Source organism: Mustela lutreola, chromosome X, assembly GCF_030435805.1.
Source record: "Mustela lutreola isolate mMusLut2 chromosome X, mMusLut2.pri, whole genome shotgun sequence".
In the NCBI taxonomy this organism is placed as follows: Eukaryota; Metazoa; Chordata; class Mammalia; order Carnivora; family Mustelidae; genus Mustela; species Mustela lutreola.
In genome coordinates this window covers 62650548-62671815 of record NC_081308.1, presented here as the reverse complement: position 1 = coordinate 62671815, position 21268 = coordinate 62650548, and the positions used below count along the sequence as shown (strand labels likewise).

The window sequence follows — 21268 nt, the reverse complement described above, 5'->3', positions numbered from 1 at the left end:
TGAATTCTTAATTCCTTGGTGGGAGAAGAAAAAGAGAACTTTTAAGACAAGGCTTATTTAAACCAAAGACTTCACCTTGATCTTTAATAGCACTTTATAGTTTTCTAAGTACTTTAGTATATACTATCTCTTTTGAGTGTCACAATCATGTGAAATAAGCAGAGTAGCTTCTTTTCTCAACTATAAAAGTGGCTAAGACACTGTGGTGTTTTAAAAAAAGCATTCTCATTTATTTTATCTATAACCTGAGAAGTAGATAGATTAGTAATATTCTCATTTTACAGTTGATATTAATAATTACCAAGAATTGAGATTCTGTTATGTGTCAGCATTGAATTAGGAATTTTATACTACCTCTAATCCTTCTAATAGCTTATCAAAGAAAGTACCATTATTGTCTTTATATAATGAGAAAATGTATGCCGACAGAGATTATATGGCTTGGCCAAGGCCACAAAGCTAAAAATAGTAGAGCTAGGATTTAAAATTAGGTCACATTGATTTTTTTAAAAAAAGATTTCTTAATTAATTTAATTTTTTAAATTTATTTTTTATTTTCAGCATAACAGTATTCATTGTTTTTGCACCACACCCAGTGCTCCATGCAATCTGTGCCCTCTGTAATACCCACCACCTGGTACCTCGACTTCCCACCCCCACCCCTTCAAAACCCTCAGATTGTTTTTCAGAGTCCATAGTCTCTCATGGTTCACCTCCCCTTCCAATTTCCCCCAGCTCCCTTCTCCTTTCTAACTCCCCATGTCCTCCATGCTATTTGAGAGAGGGAGAGAGAACAGAAGCAGGGAGGAGGGCCAGAGGGTGAGGGAGAAGCAGAACCACCGCTGATCAGGGAGTCCAATGTGGGGCTCTATCCGAGGAGTCTGGGATAATGACCTGAGCTGAAGGCAGATGCTTAACAGACTGAGTGACCCAGGTACCACTTATTTATTTATTTTAGAGAGAGAGAGTGGGAGTGGGTCTAAGCGTAGAGGGAAAGAGAGGGAGAGAAGCAGACTCCCTGCTGAGCATGGGGCCTGTCCTGGGGCTTGATCTCAAGACCCTGAAATCATGATCTGAGCCAAAATCAAGAGTGGAATGCTTAACCAACTGAGCCACCCAGGTGCCCCACGTCTCTGTGATTTAAAATTTGAAATCAGGTCTATGTGGCTTTAAATTCTAGTTTTTTCTTTACCTCAGGCTGTCTAAGAAAGAAATTAAGGGTCAGAAAGATTGTTTGTTAATGTCAACTGAGTTTTTCTTTTCTGTAATATATTTTATCCATGCACTGGGAGCTTACTGAACTAAATTTGGGCCCTATTTCTGATAGCTTCTACATTTTTGCATACTATGCTAGGGGCTAGGAAGAACAGATTAGATTCAAAATGTTGAACTGAAACTTGAAAACCACCTCTGAGTTAAAATATTTGTACCACAAATATACCCTTCTCCTTTAAATAGGTTACAGTGTAAACCTCTGTTTATAAAGAGCTTTGGGGATGACTTGAAAAGATAAATGCATGATACAAACCAAAGACTGTGACTCATGTAAGAAGTTTGTTTTTTTTCTTTTGGACAAAACAGAGATTTATATGTGTGACCTGAAATATAAAATTTCATTTTTGAAAGAATGCAAATCATACTTTAGAATTTGACCATTTCAATGTAGATTTTAAAAATTATTTTTATTTTTTTAATAAACATATAATGTATTATTAGCCCCAGGGGTACAGATCTTTGAATTGCCAGGTTTACACACTTCACAGCACCCACCATAGCACATACCCTTCCCAATGTCCATAACCCCATCACTCTCTCCCTATAGTTTATTTTTTTTAAAGAGATGAAATATATCTGAGATTTGAGGAGAGAATCAAATTGCTGTATTTACAATAACTGAACATCCTCTCAGGAGATACTGTGAAGCTATCATGAGAAAAACACATTCTTTCTCCATTTCCTTTTTAAGAAATCATATTTCTAAACAGATTAGGATCAAAACATAGTGAATTACCAAATCAGTCTTCTTCCCTCTTTTACGGCACAATGTAAGAAAATGATGCACTGAATTTCATCTATAAAGATGACACTACTAACTTTCTGGCAGCAGGCCAGGCCCATGAGTTGTTTTGCTATAGGGAGAAGAGATCTGCACAAAGCCACCTTCTATCTAGTACACTATTTGACATATAGCATACATTGGCTAGAACCCTGGCTTGAGTACATAGAGCCTAAGTTAGGCTAGACTCTCAAGAACTGACCACAGTACTAGATTTATTAAAGGGGCTGTATACTAGTAGCAGTACTAAAATGCAGCCAAGACTCGTCTTCAGCAAAGCATCCCCGATATGTTATTTCAAAAATGGCTCTCTCTACATCTCTGAACATGTTAATGGCATAGGATCTATGTCTTCTAAGTCAGCTTAGAGTCCTAAACAAAATAGTAATATCAGTAATTGATTCTAATTATGTTGAGGTTTTAAATGTATTTTGCTACCTTGCACCAGAGATGCATAGGTAGAATATCAAGGAAATTAAAACTGCTACCAAAGTTACACATGGCTTATATATATTGTATTTTGTAAAAAGGAAGAGTTGTGTTGGCCTTGCTAATATTTCTTTCTCAAGTGTATGGAGGGTAGAAAAAAGATACAGTGAGGTGGGGAAGATGCCAAGATAATTTGGGATTAAAATGCCATTTATCAAATGCCCAAGTGGGCATTTGAAACCTTCTCTTTCTGGGCTCTTGTCACATTTTCTCTGCCCAATGGTTGTGGCTTCCCGCAGTACTTCTTCCAAGTTCCTATGTTATGTACGAGTTTTTTGTTTGTTTGTTTTTGTTTTTGTTTTGTTTTGTTTTTAAGGTATAAGGAGAACCAACAGGCAGGGGATTTGCACCTGCTGTACCTTTGTCAGAAATGCATTTTCTACTTTTTTCATCAAAGTCCTATTCATCCTCCAAAATCCAATTCAAATGCCACCTTGTCCACTCAAGTATGCATGTCTGGTATGTGCCAGCCATTATGGACATCTCCTTGGAGATGTATTTAATGTATTTGATTGGCCATTCTGCAGCTCCCTCCTCTATACGTCCACGTGATCTTATACCTCCATATAAGTACTTATCACCTCTGGGAATTATAAGATTCTCTCTTTTATGAAGACCATGGGCTTCCAGAACTAAGGAACTTTATCCTCCTCATTTTTGTATGCCTGCATGATATGTAGCACAGTGACTTGCACATAGTAGATGGTTAGTAAATCTCAAGCTATTACTCTGTTATCTCCCTCCCTTTCATTTGTATTTGCTATTTTCTACTTACTCATCTAACTTGACTCTCAATCTTTCTGTCCCTATTACTCTACTAAAACTGCTCTCACCAATGTTGTCAACAACATCCTTCTTACTGACTTCAAGTAGATGGGTGAAACACACTCTTTCCATTGGTTTTGCTAAGTTGGATAATTGTAAGCTAGTAGCTGTTTTTGCCACTTTATAGGGAGAACCTGCCTGAAGAATGAGGCTACTACAAAGGAAAGCAGAGTTGAGAGATACCTGACGACATAATTTGATCTCCAAGGTTCAGCCATATCGTAAGCCAGCTTCATCAAGGGCTTTACAGGTAAATGAGCCAATAAACCCCATGACCTCTTCTTAAAAAAAAAAAAAATCTTAATCCAGTTTAGGCCAGCTACCTGGCAACTGAGAGAGCCCTAACTTAGCTAATGATCTCCATTTCTATATTTCCAGCCCAGATATTTTTCCTAAGCTTCAGGTGCATATCCCCAACTGCTTACAAATTTCTTCTCTTTGAATTTCCCACAGGTACCTGAAAGTCAAAACTTATTTAAAACCACACATATTTCTTTTCTGATCATTATCTCTGTGAATAATATAGCACTTTGCCAGAAACCTGGGTGGCTTTCTTGACTGCCCCCTTTTCTCCCTTCAGTCAAATCACCAAGTCCTAATTTTTTTTCTACCCACTAAGTAAATCTATTTCTATTTCATTGACGCTACTCTAATTATGTCACCATCATTTCTTATGTATATCATTGCATTGGCCTCCCAGCTGCCTTCTTTGTCTTCCTTATACTCCTTCTAGTTCATTTTTCTCTCCATTTTCTCCACTTTTTCATTATATTTTCAATTATAGTAACATACTTAGTAACAAGTCAAACAGTACAGAGCTACACAAAGAACCACTTAAGAGTTATCCCTTTCCCATCCAACCTCTTTCCACTTGATATAATCAATAATTCAGAATTTGGTGCTTCTGCTTTCCACATCTATTTCTGTGTTTATATCCATATACCTGTATCTAGTAACATTTTTAGGGGGTTAAAATCTTTCTCTTTTTAAAAGATTTTATTTATTTATTTATTTGAGAGAGAGAGAGGGAAAGTGAGCAGTAAGAGAGGTGGAGGGGGAGGGAGAGAGAGAATTCTGACCAGTCTCTGTCTGCCTGGCGTGAAGAGCATAATGTGGGGACTGACTTCACAATCCTGAGATCATGACTTGAGTCGAAATCAATTAGTTGATTTCAATTAGTTGCCTAATAAACTGAACCACCCAGGTACCCCAAAATCTTTCTCTTTTTTTATAGATATGGGATTTTTTTTTTATTTTACACATTACTCTGCAACTTAATTTTTATGACCTAGCAAAGGAACATGGTTATTCTTTAAGTCCATACATAAAACTGCAAAATATTCATTTTAATAGCTGCTAGGATTAAATAGTATGGCTATGTCATCATTTATTCAACCATTTCCTTGTTTATCGATACTAAGGTTGTACCTCTTTTTGCCACTAAAATAGTCCTATAATAAATATCCTTGTATATATGGCCTATGTACCAGTATTCTTATTTCTGTATGATAGATTCCCCAAACTGGAAGTGCTAGATTATAAAGGTATCCAAATGTTTAATTTGACTGGATAGTTGTGCTAATATCCAAAATGATTGTAATAATTTATATTCTCAAATATGATATACTACATTAATAGAAGGAAGGCTAAAAATCATACGATCATCTTAATAGACTTAGAAAAGCATTTGACAAAATTCAACATTCTTTCATGATTAAAAACTCCCCACAAATTAGATACAGAAGGAATGTATTTCAGCATAAGAAGGCTATATATGACCAGTCCATGGCTAACATCACACTTAACAGTGAAACACTGAAAACTTTTCCTCTCAGATCAGGAAAAAGACAAAGATACTAATTCTTGCCACTTCTTTCAACATAGTAATTGAAATCCTTTAGCCAGAGCAATTAGGCAAGAAAAAGAAATAAAAGTCATCCAGAATGGAAAGGAAAAAGTAAAATTGTCTCTGTCTGTTGACGATATAAACCTACATATAGTATATCAGTACACTGATAACTATAAAATGCTGATGAGAGAAATTGAAAAAGATACACAAAAATTAGAAAGATATCCTGTGTTCTCAGATTAGAAAAATTGATATTGTTAAAATGTTCATATTACCCGACGTCATCTACAGATTTCGTACTCTATCAAAATTCCAATGACATTTTTCCTCCATGGAAATAGAAAAAAAGGCCCTAACATTCATATGGAACCACAAAAAGACCATAGATACCTCAAGCAAACTTAAGCAAAAAGAACAAAGATGAAGGCATTACATTTCCTGATTTCTAAATATATTGCAAAGATAGGGTAATCAAAACAGTATGGTACTGATGTAAAAACAGTCATATAGACCAATGGAACAGAATAGAGAGCCCAGAAATGAAATCTATGCATTTATAAGCTATCCATCTTCAACAAGGATGCCAAGAGCACACCATGGGGAGAGGACGGTCTTTTCAATAAATGCTGCTGGGAAAACTGGACATCCACATGCAAAAAAAAAAAAAAAAAAAAAAAAAAAAAAAGAAAGAAACTGGACACTTACCTCACAGCGTATATAAAAATCAACTCAAAATGGATATAGTTAAACACAGACCTGAAATTGTAAAACTACTGGAAGAAAACATAGGGGAGAACTGTTTTGATTTCTGAACTTTTTTATTGGCGTCCTGCTCCCCGAAGAGTGCTTCTGCTGCTTCAAAGCCTCAAAACTGATGTCATTGGTCTCAGACACCCCTTTGCCATCCACAGTCCTATAGGTGATGGTCTTTTAAATGGTTTGCATGGAGTTTATGCTGTCTAGGGTGTCACCAAGATTGAAGCCCTCTCTCTGTCTTCCAGCAGGTGATAGTAGGTGGTGATTTCAGCCTCTAACTTGGCCTTGATGTCCAGCAGGGCTTTGTACTCCTGGGTCTGGTGCTGCCCCTCGGACTGGTTCTGAGACAGCTCTGACTCTAGGTGAAGGACTCCATTGAGCTGCTACATCTGCATGACATAGCAGGTCTCCAATTCCCTCAGGTTGTTCTCCAAGTTGGACTTCATATTTCTCATGGAGTCCAGGTTGATCTCCAAGGACTCAGCTGCTCCTATCTCATCAGTCTGTAAGGTGATCACTATGCTGCTTTCCTCAATCTGCTGGGGCCAGCTTGGTATTTGTCCAGCTCCTTTTAGTTCTTCTGCCAGCTCATCATACTGGGGTTGGATGTTCACCATGATCTTGTTGAGGTTTTGAAATTGGGGGCATCCAACTCCATGGTCAATCTGGGCCTGTAGACCCTTTACTTCTTCCTCATCATTCTTTTTCATGAATAATAGCTCCTCCTTGAGAGTAAGTTTCCATCTCCAGCTGCAACTGAGTGACACTGATGTCTTCAGTGACCCTGCAGAGCCCAAGGATATCACTGTCCACAGACTGATACATGGCCAGCTGTTTCATACTTGACTCTGAAGTTATCAGTACCAAGACAGACACTGTCAATCTTCAGAACAATGCAGACATAGTCTACAGAATTTAAAAAGATCTGAGCACTCAAGTTCTTTGTGATCCTGAAGTAATGCCCCCAGTCTTTGACCTGTGGTCCCTTCTTTTCCAGGTGTTTTCAGATGTTGATCTCCAGTCTCTGATTATCAGCCTCCAGGCTCCTCACCCTCTTTAGGCAGGAAGACAGGTCATCATTCAGGTCTTTGATGGTTTCCCTCTCACTCTGAATATCCCCTATGCCCACCAGATGCCCTGTCATTCTTGTGGTCAGGCACCCAGACCTCCAGTCACTCTAGAAGCTGGTGGAACAGGACACAGAGATCCAGGAGTCTGAGTCCCTAGCTCCTGCATAAGTATTGGCCACACTTCTGACAGGGCAGACCTGACGGCTGGGTGAATGCATGGAGCCCTGAGTGGTGAAGCTCCTCTGTTCAGGGAGGAAGTCAAGAGGTCGGGACTCAGGCTGCCAGGAAAAAGCTTCTTGACGTTGGTCAGGAAAATAATTTTTTGGATATTATCCCAAAAGGATAGGTGGCAAAAGAAAAAAAAAAGAGAGAAGCAGAACTGTATCAAACTAAAAAGCTTCTGCACTGCAAAGGAAATAAACTACAGAGTAAAGAGACAACCTATGAAATGGGGGAAATATACATCGGTTTAGGGGTTAGTATCCAAAATATGTAAGGAATTCAAACAACTCAATAGCAAATAATAACAAAAATAGCATAAATAATAATAACCTGATTTAAAAATGGGCAAAGGACCCGAATAGACAGTTTTCCAAGGAAGACATAAAATTGGCCAACAGGCATATAGGAAGATGCTCAATATCACTCATAATCATGGAAATGCAAATCAAAACCACAATGAGCTGTTACCTTTCACCTGTTAGGATGGCTATCATCAAAAAGATAAGAGACAACATATCAGTTAAGATGTAGAGAAACAGTTTGGGGAGGAGTCAAGATGGCGGAGAAGTAGCAGTCTGAGACTACTTCAGCTAGCAGGAGATCAGCTAGATAACTAATCTAAAGATGGCAAACACCTGCAAATCCATCGGCAGATCCAAGAGAAGAACAGCAATTCTGGAAACAGAAAAACAACCACTTTCTGAAAGGTAGGACTTGCGGAGAAGTGAATCCAAAGCAACGGGAAGATAGACCCCGGGGGGAGGGGCTGGCTCCCGGCAAGCGGCGGAGCAATGGAGCACAAAATCAGGACTTTTAAAAGTCTGTTCCACTGAGGGACATCGCTCCAGAGGCTAAACTGGGGCAAAACCCACGTGGGGTCAGCGTGGCCTCAGGTCCCACAGGGTCACAGAAGGATCGGGGGTGTCTGAGTGTCGCAGAGCTTGCAGGTATTGGAAAGGGAAAGCCGGCTACAGAAACAGCCGACAGTAAGCTCACAGCTCGGGGTTACCTTGAACCAGCCGCAGGCTCGGTGAGCTCGGAGTGCGGCCGTAGGTCAGGCAGATGGGAGTAACTGGGTGCTGTACTCTGAGGGCGCACTGAGGAGTGGGGCCCCGGGCTCTCTGCTCCTCTGGGTCGGAGACCAGGAGGCCGCCATTTGTATTCCCGTCCTCCGGAACTCTACGGAAAGCGCTCAGGGAACAAAAGCTCCCGAAAGCAAACCCGAGTGGACTACTCAGCCCGGCCCCTGGTAAGGGCGGTGCAATTCCGCCTGGGGCAAAGACACTTGAGAATCACTACACCAGGCCCCTCCCCCAGAAGATCAACAAGAAATCCAGCCAAGACCAAGTTCACCTAACCAAGGAGTGCGGTTTCTAGGAGAGCAGCAGAGTTCCAGAGGAGGAGAAAGCAAAGCACAGAACTCGTGGCTTTCTCCCTGTGATTTTTTTAGTCTTGCAGTTAATTTAATTTTTTTCTTTTTCATTTTTTTTCTCTTCTTCTGCTAAAATTTTTTTAACTTTTACCCTTTTCTTTTTTAACGTTTTTAAACTAGTTTATTTTATATATATATATATATATATATATATATATATATATATATATTTCTTTTTTATATTTTTCTTTATTTGTTTTCTTTTTTTAAATTCTTTTTTCCTTTTTTTCCTTTCTTTCTTTTTGAACCTCTTTTTATCCCCTTTCTCCCCCCCTCACGATTTGGGATCTCTTCTGATTTGGTTAAAGTATATTTTCCTGGGGTTATTGCCACCCTTTTAGTATTTTACTTGCTCCTTCATATACTCTTATCTGGACAAAATGACAAGGCAGAAAAATTCACCACAAAAAAAAGAACAAGAGGCAGTACCGAAGGCTAGGGACCTAATCAATACAGACATTGGTAATATGTCAGACCTGGAGTTCAGAATAACAATTCTCAAGGTTCTAGCCAGGCTCGAAAAAGGCATGGAAGATATTAGAGAAACCCTCTCGGGAGATATAAAAGCCCTTTCTGGAGAAATAAAAGAACTAAAATCTAACCAAGTTGAAATAAAAAAAGCTATTAATGAGGTGCAATAAAAAATGGAGGCTCTCACTGCTAGGATAAATGAGGCAGAAGAAAGAATTAGCGATATAGAAGACCAAATGACAGAGAATAACGAAGCTGAACAAAAGAGGGACAAACAGCTACTGGACCACGAGGGGAGAATTCGAGAGATAAGTGACACCATAAGACGAAACAACATTAGAATAATTGGGATTCCAGAAGAAGAAGAAAGAGAGAGGGGAGCAGAAGGTATACTGGAGAGAATTATTGGGGAGAATTTCTCCAATATGGCAAAGGGAATGAGCATCAAAATTCAGGAGGTTCAGAGAATGCCCCTCAAAATCAATAAGAATAGGCCCACACCCCGTCACCTAATAGTAAAATTACAAGTCTCAGTGACAAAGAGAAAATCCTGAAAGCAGCCTGGGAAAAGAAGTCTGTAACATACAATGGTAAAAATATTAGATTGGCAGCTGACTTATCCACAGAGACCTGGCAGGCCAGAAAGAGCTGGCATGATATTTTCAGAGCACTAAACGAGAAAAACATGCAGCCAAGAATACTATATACAGCTAGGCTATCATTGAAAATAGAAGGAGAGATTAAAAGCTTCCAGGACCAACAAAAACTGAAAGAATTTGCAAACACCAAACCAGCTCTACAGGAAATATTGAAAGGATTCCTCTAAGCAAAGAGAGAGCCTACAAGTGGTAGATCAGTAAGGAACAGAGACAATATACAGTAGCAGTCACCTTATAGGCAATACAATGGCACTAAATTCATATCTCTCAATACATACCCTGAATGTTAATGGGATAAATGCCCCAATCAAAAGACAGAGGGTATCAGAATGGATAAAAAAACAAAACCCATCTATATGTTGCCTATAAGAAACTCATTTTAAGCCCAAAGATACCTCCAGATTTAAAGTGAGGGGGTGGAAAAGAATTTACCATGCTAATGGACATCAGAAGAAAGCAGGAGTGGCAATCTTTATATCAGATACATTAGATTTTAAGCCAAAGACTATAATATTAATTTGTTCTATCACATTGATGATTTGCGAATGATGAACCATCCTTGTAGCCCAGGGATGAATCCCACCTGGTCATGGTGGATAATCTTTTTAATGTGCTGTTGGATCCTGTTTGCTAGGATCTTGTTGAGAATCTTAGCATCCATATTCATCAGCTATATTGGTCTGAAATTCTCCTTTTTGGTAGGGTCTTTGCCTGGTTTGGGGATCAGGGTAATGCTGGCTTCACAGAAAGAGTCTGGAAGTTTTCCTTTTGCTTCAATTTTTTGAAACAGCTTCAGGAGAATAGGTGTTATTTCTTCTTTGAGAGTTTGGTAGAATTCCCCAGGAAATCCATCAGGTCCTGGGCTCTTGTTTTTTGGGAAGTTTGGGATCACTGCTTCAATCTCCTTACTAGATATTGGTCTATTCAGGTTGTCAATTTCTTCCTGATTCAATTTTGGGAGTTTATGGTTTTCCAGGAATGCATCCATTTCATCTAGGTTGCTTAGCTTATTGGCATATAACTGTTGATAATAACTTCTGATGATTGTTTCTACTTCTTTCATGTTCGTTGTGATCTCCCTTTTCATTCATAATTTTATTAATTTGGGCTTTCTCTCTTTTCTTTTGGATTAGTGTGGCCAATGGTTTATCAATCTTATTGATTCTTTCAAAAAACCAGCTTCTAGTTTCATTGATAAGTTCTACTGTATCTCTGGTTTCTTCCTCATCGATCTCAGCTCTAATCTTGATGATTTCCCTTCTTATGTGTGGATTTGGTTTGATTTGTTGTTGATTCTCCAGTTCTTTAAGGTGTAGAGACAGCTGCTGTGTTCTGGATTTTTCAATTTTTTTGAGGGAGGCTTGGATGGCTATGTATTTCCCCCTTAGGACCGCCTTTGCTCTATCCCATAGGTTTTGGACCAAAGTGTCTTAATTCTCATTGGTATCCATGAATTGTTTCAGTTCTTCCTTGATCTCCTGGTTGATCCAAGCATTCTTAAGCAAGGTGGTCTTTAGCTTCCAGGTGTTTGAGTTCCTTCTGAACTTTTCCTTGTGATTGAGCTCCAGTTTCAAAGCATTATGATCCGAGAATATGCAGGGAATAATCTCAGTCTTTTGGTATCGGTTGAGTCCTGATTTGTGACCCAGTATGTGGTCTATTCTTGAGAAGGTTCCATGTGCACTTGAGAAGAATGAGTATTCTGTTGTTTTAGGGTGGAATGTTCTGTATATCTCTAGGAGGTCCATGTGGTCCAATGTGTCATTCAATGCTCTTGTTTCTTTATTGATTTTCTGCTTCGATGATCTGTCTATTTCTGAGAGAGGTGTGATAAGATCTCCAACGATTAGTGTATTCATATCCATATGACTCTTTATCTTGATTAACAGTTTTCTTATGTAATTGGTTGCTCCCATATTGGGGGCATAGATATTTCCAATTGTTAGATCATCTTGGTGGATAGTCCCTTTAAGAATGATGTAGTGTCCTTCTGTATCTCTGACTACAGTCTTTAGTTCAAAATCTAATTTATCTGATATGAGAATCACTACCCCAGCCTTCTTTTGAGGCCCATTGGCATGAAAGATGCTTCTCCACCCCTTCACTTTCAGTCTGGGTGTATCTTTAGGTTCAAAAAGGGTCTCTTGTAGACAACATATGGATGGGTCCTGTCGTTTTATCCAGTCTGCAACCCTGTGTCATTTTATGGGTGCATTTAGGCCATTCACATTGGGAGTGATTATTGATAGATACGTTTTTATTGACATCGTGTTACCTTTGAAGTCTTTCGTTCTGTAGATTGTCTCTATATGTCTGTTCAATCCTATTCTTAGGATTTTTCCTCTTTTATAGAACCCCCCTTAATATTTCCTAGTGTCGGCTTGGTGGTTGCATAGTCTTTTAAGCCTTGCCAGTCTTGGAAACTCTTTATCTCTCCATCCATTTTGAATGTCAGTCTTGCTGGATAAAGTATTCTTGGTTGCATGTTCTTCTCATTTAGTGCCCTAACTATATCTTTCCAGGCCTTTCTGGCTTTCCAGGTCTCTGTGGACAGGTCTGATGTTATTCTGATGGGCTTTCCTCTGTAAGTAAGGAGCCTCTTTGTCCTAGCGGCTTTCAAGAGATGGTATCTACAATTATGATTCCTCAATTTGACTATCAGGTGCCTTGATTTTTTTTTTTGGAATCTATAATCTTGGGTGGAGACCGTTCAGCCTCTAGTACGTGAACGCTGTTTCCATTCGCGAGATTGAGAAAATTTTCATGAAGGACTTGTTCCACTATATCTTCTAGACTTCTTTCTTTCTCCTCCCCTTCAGGGATTCCAGTAATTCTGACGTTGGAACGTTTCATGTCATCATTTATTTCCCTGATTCTGTTTTCGTGGTTTCTAAGCTGTTTGTTCCAGGCTTCCTCCTGATCCTTTCTCTCTATCTGTTTGTCCTGCAGGTCACTCATTCTATCTTCTGTCTCAATTACCCTAGCTTTTAGAGAATTTAGATTAGATTGGAACTCATTGAGAGCATTGTGAACCTCTTCCCTGGTAGCTTTTAACTCTGCCCTAACATTGTGAACATCATCTCTGGTTGCTTTCAGCTCAGCCCTAATCAATTCCGTTTGGCTTTCTCCAACCTATCTATTGCCTGGATAATTGTTAGCCTGAATTCTCTTTCCAACATATTGTCTATGTTGATAGCCATTAGCTCTGTTGTAGAAGGTCCATTCTCTGTTTTTTTCTTCTGTTGGGCATTCTTCCTCCTAGTCATTTTGGTGAGAGATGACTGAACAGATGTAGCTGGATTTATTGACCGTGGTGCAGTCAAGGTGCACCCTGGAACACTTCTCAATGTGAGACAGGAATTCTTCAAAATCCTGGAGGAAAACCAGGCAGCAACCTCTTGAACCTTAGCCACTGCAACTTTTTGTAACACACGTCTCTGAGGACGACCCTTCCCAATGATGACACTCCCAGTCGCTCTGCTCCCTGGTGAAGTTCCTGCTTCCGACGGCAATGCTCCTGCTCTAGACAATGCTGCTCCTGAGGACTACTCCATAAAATCTATTCTTGACATTGATCCTGTACTTCCCCATTGCCTTTAGGATAATTTCTATGCCCCAGAAAATGGATTCCAAGTCCCTATATGATTTGTCCCCTGCTGGTCAGCTCATTTATCACTTCCCCTTTAAGAATTTATATTAACCGTACAAATTTGTTTCAGTTCCTCAAATGAACCAAGCCCCTCTTACTCTAAGCCTTCTAACATTAATGTTCTCTCTGCCTGGTTTACCCTTCCCTCACATCTTCACTTGGCTAACTCTCCAGCATCTGTCAGGTTATAGCTCAAGAGACTATTAGGAGACCTTCCTGAACCTCCCAGGTGTAGGTCAGGTTCTGCTGCATCCCACAGCATCCTGTATTTACCCAATTATATCACTTACTATACAGTGTTGAAACTATCCAGCTGTGAGACTAATGAGGGTAGGGTCTTATCTCATTCAACTCTGTGTCTATAGTGGTTCAAACGGAGATCAATAAATATTTATTTAACAACTAGTTGGTACTTAATAAACATTTATTTGAATGAATGAATGGAGGGGGAGGAAGCCCTAGTAGCTCTTCACATGTGAGACAAAAGAGGACCTACAGGTTTAGGAGTAGAATCTAGAGTAAGGCAGGGTTGCATAAGTAATCCACTATAGATCCAATAGGAGCCATCTGCCTGCATATCTGCATCTTCCTGTGGCATTTTGAGGAGCCACACAAAAGGGAACTGACAGTTTATCACTTGGCCAACAGGTTAACCTTCTTACAGCCTTCACTTCTTAAAACCTTACTGAGCCTCTTTATGGATGTTAATGAAAAGGCACATTTGACCATCTAAACTGAAATCCTGAGTATTTAATCATCCAGACTTCATCTAATTGGCTAAGACTACCCTACCTATTCTGAGAATTAAAAGGAAACAGATCATCTTTCTAGTAGTTCATTTTTTTCTTACCCTTGCATATCTGAAGGATATGATATAAACTCTTCAGTAAGAGTACTATCTCATTATAGAATTCTTAATGGGGCAGTCATCAGAATTTCCAGGGAGTGAGTATACCTTGAAAAGAACCTCCTTAGATGATTTTTAATTTTTTACACCAGAGTTGAGAGTCACTGATTCTAATTTAAACTTTAGAAAAACTGAGATCAGAGAAGTAAATACTTACCCAAGATCAAAATGCTAGTAGAACTGGCAGAGTTGGGACTATAGTCTGGGCCTCCTGGCTCAGAGTTATCATTTTTCATAATATTTAGAAACAAATAACTAGAAGGAATTTAAGACAGTGAGACAGACCAGAAATACCTTTAGAGAACCTCAGGTCAAGTGGGTTTCTGACCTCTTTCAGGCAAGTAAGAGATTCCTCAAAGATATCTTAACTTTACAACATTTTCTAATGGGAGGCAGGCATATTCACATTTTACCTTACATGATGCTGTATTGTTTATGTTTATTATAATGAGTATTATTTTTATCATTTAAAAATTACACAGATATTTTTAAGCAGCCTAATTTTTTTTGTGATGAGAATTCTCAGGATTTTACTATCTTTTAAAAAAAAATTTTCAGCATAACAGTATTGATTGTTTTTTGCACCACACCCTGTGCTCCATGCAATCCATGCCCTCTCTAATACCCACCACCTGGTTCCCCCAACCTCTCACCCCCTGCCACTATAAACCCCTCAGATTGTTTTTCAGAGTCCATAGTCTCTCATGGTTCACCTCCCCTTCCAATAACCCCAACTCCCTTCTCCTCTAACTCCCCATGTCCTCCATGCTATTTGTTATGCTCCACAAATAAGTGAAGCCATATGATAATTGACTCTCTCTGCTTGACTTATTTCACTCAGCATAATCTCTTCCAGTCCCATCCATGTTGCTACAAAAGTTGGGTATTCATCCATTCTGATGGAGGCATAATACTCCATAGTGTATATGGACCACATCTTCCTTATCCATTCGTCTGTTGAAGGGCATCTTGGTTCTTTCCACAGTTTGGCAACCGTGGCCATTGCTGCTATAAACATTGGGGTACAGATGGCCCTTCTTTTCACTACATCTGTATCTTTGGGGTAAATACCCAGTAGTGCAATGGCAGGGTCATAGGGAAGCTCTATTTTTAATTTCTTGAGGAATCTCCACACTGTTCTCCAAAGAGGCTGCACCAACTTGCACTCCCACCAACAGTGGAAGAGGGTTCCCCTTTTTCCACATCCCCTCCAACATATGTTGTTTCCTGTCTTGCTAATTTTGGCCATTCTAACTGGTGTAAGGTGATATCTCAATGTGGTTTTAATCTGAATCTCCCTGATGGCTAGTGATGATGAACATTTTTTCATGTGTCTGATAGCCATTTGTATGTCTTCATTGGAGAAGTGTTTGTTCATATCTTCTTAAGCAGCCTAATGTTTAACCTTTATACTCAGTTCACTTTAGGACTTAGGTATGGAGGACAGGAATTTGGTAGCTCTTCCAACTGTAGAGCCTGGTACAATGTCTTACAAGTAGCTGGTATTCTAAAAATGTTTGTTAATCAAATATCAGTGGTAAAAGCTTGTTGAAATCATCTACTGCAGAGCTAGTTTCACCAGTGAAAATATAGTTTTAAAGGGTATTTTGCAATATGAGCAAGCTAAGACATTTTGGCTTATTTAATATCTTATTTGATATAAAGACATTCGCTAGAGGGTTCTGCTGTGGGCACTTATGCTGTTGGCTTCCATGACCAGTAGACGACCTTGGGGACTCTACATCTGAAATCAACAATCCTTTTCAAGTCTACACGGTAAACCCTCAAAAGCTTTAATTCAGCCTCATGAACAAACCCCTATAAGCTCTCAAAATGATTTTATTTTTTCTTATTTGTTAACAGCACAGTATGGTTCACTGAAAAGCAATCAGTATAAGAGAAATACTAGAATGAGGACACTTATTAATTCTAGCTAACATATGTATTGGTAGAAAATCTGTTTCTTTGAGGCCATAGCCTTTCATGTCACCTGTATCAACTTAGTGGTAGCTATGCTCTATTTCATTATTATTTTTATGAAACAAAGAATAAAGTGCATATTTCAATCTTGCTTCTCCATTTTACTCTTTTATAATAGCAAAAAAGTATACTTTTTTCATCTGTGCAAAAGTAAACTACAAAGAAGAGATAATGACAAAAAGGGACACATAATAGCCAGACAAATGGTAAGAGAGTGACACAGAACTATACAGATGTGATCGTTTGTTTCTATCAGGTAGGCCATAGTTTGAGGCTTAGAGTCTTCTTCCTATGGACTTGGATACTATTAGTGAGCACAAAACGGACAAACTGGTTGAAAGAGAGTATCTCTGCAAAATTTATAATGGGTTATCTATAAATTAATGAATATGAGTACCTAAAATGCCTGTGAGACCATGCTACTATATTTGTTTTCCAGAGAGAATATAGTAATAGCAGTTAATAATTTCTGAAACATTGTGTACATTAATGCTTTCAATCATTACAACAACAGGATGAGGTAAATAAGGCTTTAAAGTTTTAAAGTTAAGGAAACTGAAGCTTGGAGGGATGTCATTCTTCCAAGGTCACATGGCTACTATGGGGGCAGTGACATGAAGATTGGGATCCAGAAATTGTGATTCAGTCTAGTACCTTTTCTATTACACCATGCTACATTTTAATTTTTATTCTTTTACAAGGACAGAAATATTGGAGGAAGGAAGGTTTGGAGAGGGATTAATATTCTTATTGATTGCTGAAAATGATCTTACAGGAAGAGAAGAGATGATTTTACAATAATATTTATAAGATATAGAAAACACCCCCTGGGAATTCTGAATTCATATTATCTGATTCTAAGACCTCATGACAGTCTGCATGTATCCTACATTTCATTCCAACTAAAAAATAAAGGTCTACAGATTTCTGGAGAACCCTGCAAAGACAATGAAGCAAGTCACCTAGAGCTATTATTATACTATCATTACTTCAGAAACACATCACAACAATGGGTCTCAGCAGGAAATCCTGGCACAGATTTTTGGAACTGTTGTGACTCACAACACCTACAATGAAGGGATCACGTTTTCCTCACAGAACAACACAGCTAAAAGATCTCATATAATTAGCAAAAATTAGCTGAAAACCTGTATCAAATGTTTTTGGCCAACTCAAAACAGGAGTAGTGAATTTAAGGTAGAGATGTAGTAAAGAAAAAGACGTCACTTATTTTCTGAGAGTTGATGATATATAGGACCACGATTTATACCGGATGAGAACTAATCCTGTGTTTGGAACTCCTGCTTCCTATTCAATGCCCTCATTTATAGAATAATCCAAATGGAGAAACTGAGATGCATCCAAGAATTCCTTAAATGGTGGGTTAGAAAGATTGGATAGGTGCTGGATATGGCCACTGACATTTTAAAATGCAAGGTATACTATGCCTATGTTATGCCTCTAATCAACTAGTTAAGTAGTCCAGTGGAAACAAGGAAAAAAATTTTGTAGCTTGATTTATTCTTGGTGAACTTATGCAAACTCGTTTCTCCTACAGAGATTACTGAAGATCATCAAACTTAATTTGTGTAGTTCCTAAATAGAAAATCTAGACTCCTTCCATCCCCATTTGTTTTTTGAGTCATTAATTTAACAATAGTTTGAGGGTCTTCTATGTATTGGTGCTGTGTAAGGTAAACTCCAGGATCTGCATTCACCACCCTACCTTTGTTTCATTTTTACCTATTGCCTATAAATGTATCTACATCCTCATTAAAGTATAAGCTTTTCAGAGGGTCTTATTTATGTTTATACTTTTTCTGGTAGAGCCTAGAGACTTGTTAAATAATAATAAAATAAAATTTTGAGAGTTGAAGTAAAATGAAAGGGCAGTAACAGACCAAAATATTTATAAAGGAACTACAACAAATTTTCTTGCTCTTTTTGAACTTAATCTTTATTTTTGACATTTGAAAAAGGTTTTCTTCCTGAAATCTGTCATGTTATTAAATGTTCAAAGTAAATGACTTTTTTTCTTTGACACTTGTGATGCAAACATGAGCTGGATAGCTAAATTTTCATTATATCAGTAACTTCTGGATTTCAAATTAACATCTGTGAGGTTTTTTGCTTTTTTTTTTTCATTAACACAACCACTATGATTTACTTATCCCATCCTACTTCTTTCTCTGTTCAGATGGTTTTCAGATACACTTTTTCAAGGAGAAGTTACTTATTTTTATAAAACCATCAGCTTATTGTCTTGAGACATGGTGATATACAGCGTAGACTTATATATCCAGCTGCCCCCTTAACATATATACTTGGTTATATAAAAGAAACCTCAAACACAGCATGCCTAACTGAATTTTTCTTTAGTTTCAAATTTTTATTTAAGTTCCAGTTAACATACAGTGTAATATTAATTTCAGGTACAGAATTTAGAGATTCATCACTTACATAAAACACCCAGTGCTCATCATAAGTGCCCTCCTTAATACACATTATGCATTTAACCCATCCTGCCACCCACCTCCCCTCCAGCAATCTTTAGTTTGTTCTCTTAATTAAGAATCTATTTTCTCATTAGCTTCTCTCTCCCACTATGTTCATCTGTTTCATTTCTTAAATTCCACAGATGAGTGAAATCATGTGGTACTTGTAGTTCTCTAACTTATTTTGCTTAGCAAAATACACTCTAGCTCCATCCATGTCATTGCAAATGGCAAGATTTAATTCTTTTTTTAGGACTAATATTCCATTCTGTGTATGTATATATACACACACATATTTATACATATATACACACATATATACATACACATGTATATGCATGGATACATACATTCATACATATACGTGAAAAATGCTGGTGGGATTTTGATAGGGATTGTATTAAATGTGTGGATTGCTTTGGGTAGTATAGACATTTTAACAATATCTGCTCTTCCAATCCATGAACATGTAATATTTTTCCACTTCTTTATGTCATCTTCAATTTCTTTCATCACTGTTTTATAGGTTTTTTAAAAAGAGTTTATTTATTTATTTGACACACAGAAAGAGATCACAAGCAGGCAGAGAGGCAGGCAGAAAGAGGGGAGGAAGCCCAATGCGGGGCTCAATCATAACCTGAGCCGAAGGCAGAGGTTTAACCCACTGAGCCACCCAGGTGCCCCTCTCTGTTTTAGAATTTTCAGAGTACAGCTCTTTTACCATGTTGGTTAGGTTGATTTCTAGGTATCCTACAGTTTTAGACACAATTGTAAATGGGACTAATTCCTTGATTTCTCATTCTGGTGCCTCATTATTAGTGCAGAGCAATGCAACAAATTTCGGTACATCGATTTTGTACCTTGCAACTTCACTGAATTTGTTTATCAGTTCTACCAATTTTTTGGTGGAGTATTTTGGGGTTTTTACTATAGAATATCTGCAAAGAGTGAAAGTTTGACTTGTTCCTTGCTAATTAGGATGCCCTTTATTTCTTTTTGTCGTCTTGATTGCTGAGACTATGACTTCTAGTACTATGTGACATATCAGTGGTAATAGTGGACATCCTTGTCTTCTTCCTAACCTTAGAGGAAAAGCTTTCAGTTTTCCCCCACTGAAGATGATATTAGCTGTGGGTTTTTCATGTATGGCCTTTATTATGTTGAAGTAGGTTCTCTCCATCCCTATTTTGTTGGGGGTTTTGTCAAGAATGGATGTTGTATTTTATCAAATATTCTTTCTGCATCTCTTGAGAGGATCATATGGTTCTTATCCTTTCTTTTATTAATGTGGTGTGTCTCACTGATTGACTTGTGAATACTGAACTACCATTGCAGCCCAGGAATAAATCTCCCTTGATCATGATGGATGATTCTTTTAATGTACTGTTGGACTTGATTTGTTAGTAGTTTGTTGAGAATTTTTGCATACATGTTCATCAGGGATATTGGCCTGTAGTTCTGTTGTAGTGGGGTCTTTGTCTGGTTTTAGAACCAGGGTAATGCTGGTCTCCTAGAATGAGTTTGGAAGTTTTCATTCCATTTCTATTTTTTGGAATAGTTTGAGAAGAATAGGTATTAACTCTTCTTAAATGCTTGGCTGAATTCCCTGTGAAGCCATCTGGTCCTGGACTTTTGTTTCTTGGAAGTTTTCTGATTACTGATTCAATTTCTTTGCTCATTATCAGTCTATTCAAGTTTTCTGTTTCTTCCTGTTTCACTTTTGGTAGTTTATGTGTTTCTAGGAATTTATTTCTTCCAGATTGCCCAATAGTTGGCATATAATTTTTCATAATATTTTCTTAGAATTGTTTGTATTTCTGTGGTGTTGGTTATGATTTATCCTCTCTCACTCATGATTTTATTTGTGATCTTTTTCTTTTCTTTTTGATAAGTCTGGCTAGTTCTTTATCAACCTTATTAATTTTTTTCAAAGAAACAGGTCCTGGTTTCATCTGTTCTGTTTTTTTTTTTGTTTTGTTTCCATATCATTTATTTCTGCTCTAATCTTACTATTTCCCTTCTTCTGCTGGCTTTAGGCTTCATTTGTTGTTCTTTTTCTAGCTCTATTAAGTGTAAGGTTAGGTTGCGTATTTGAGATTTTTTTTGCTTCTTGAGGTAGGCCTGTATTCCTATATACTTTCCTTCTTATGACCGCTTTTGCTGCAACCCAAAAGTTTTGGACCATCATGTTTTCAATTTCATTTGTTTCCATGTATTTTTATTCCTTCTTTAATTTATTGGTTGACACATTCATGTGTTCTTTAGTCTCCATGAATTTGTGGTCTTTCCAAATTTTTTTCTTGTGATTGACTTCAAGTGTCATAGTGTTGTGGTCTGAAAATATGTACGGTATGATCTCAATCTTTCTGTACTTGTTGAAGCCTGATTTGTGACCTAGTATTTGATCT

General features: G+C 38.0%; 1 protein-coding gene and 1 pseudogene across 4 annotated transcripts in view; both read right to left on the bottom strand.

The window, feature by feature from the left end:
• Positions 1-21268, bottom strand: part of EDA (ectodysplasin A) — a 505964-nt gene that overhangs the window by 110443 nt on the left and 374253 nt on the right. The window lies entirely within an intron of this gene.
• On the bottom strand, positions 5967-8851 carry LOC131821925 (keratin, type I cytoskeletal 18-like; annotated as a pseudogene).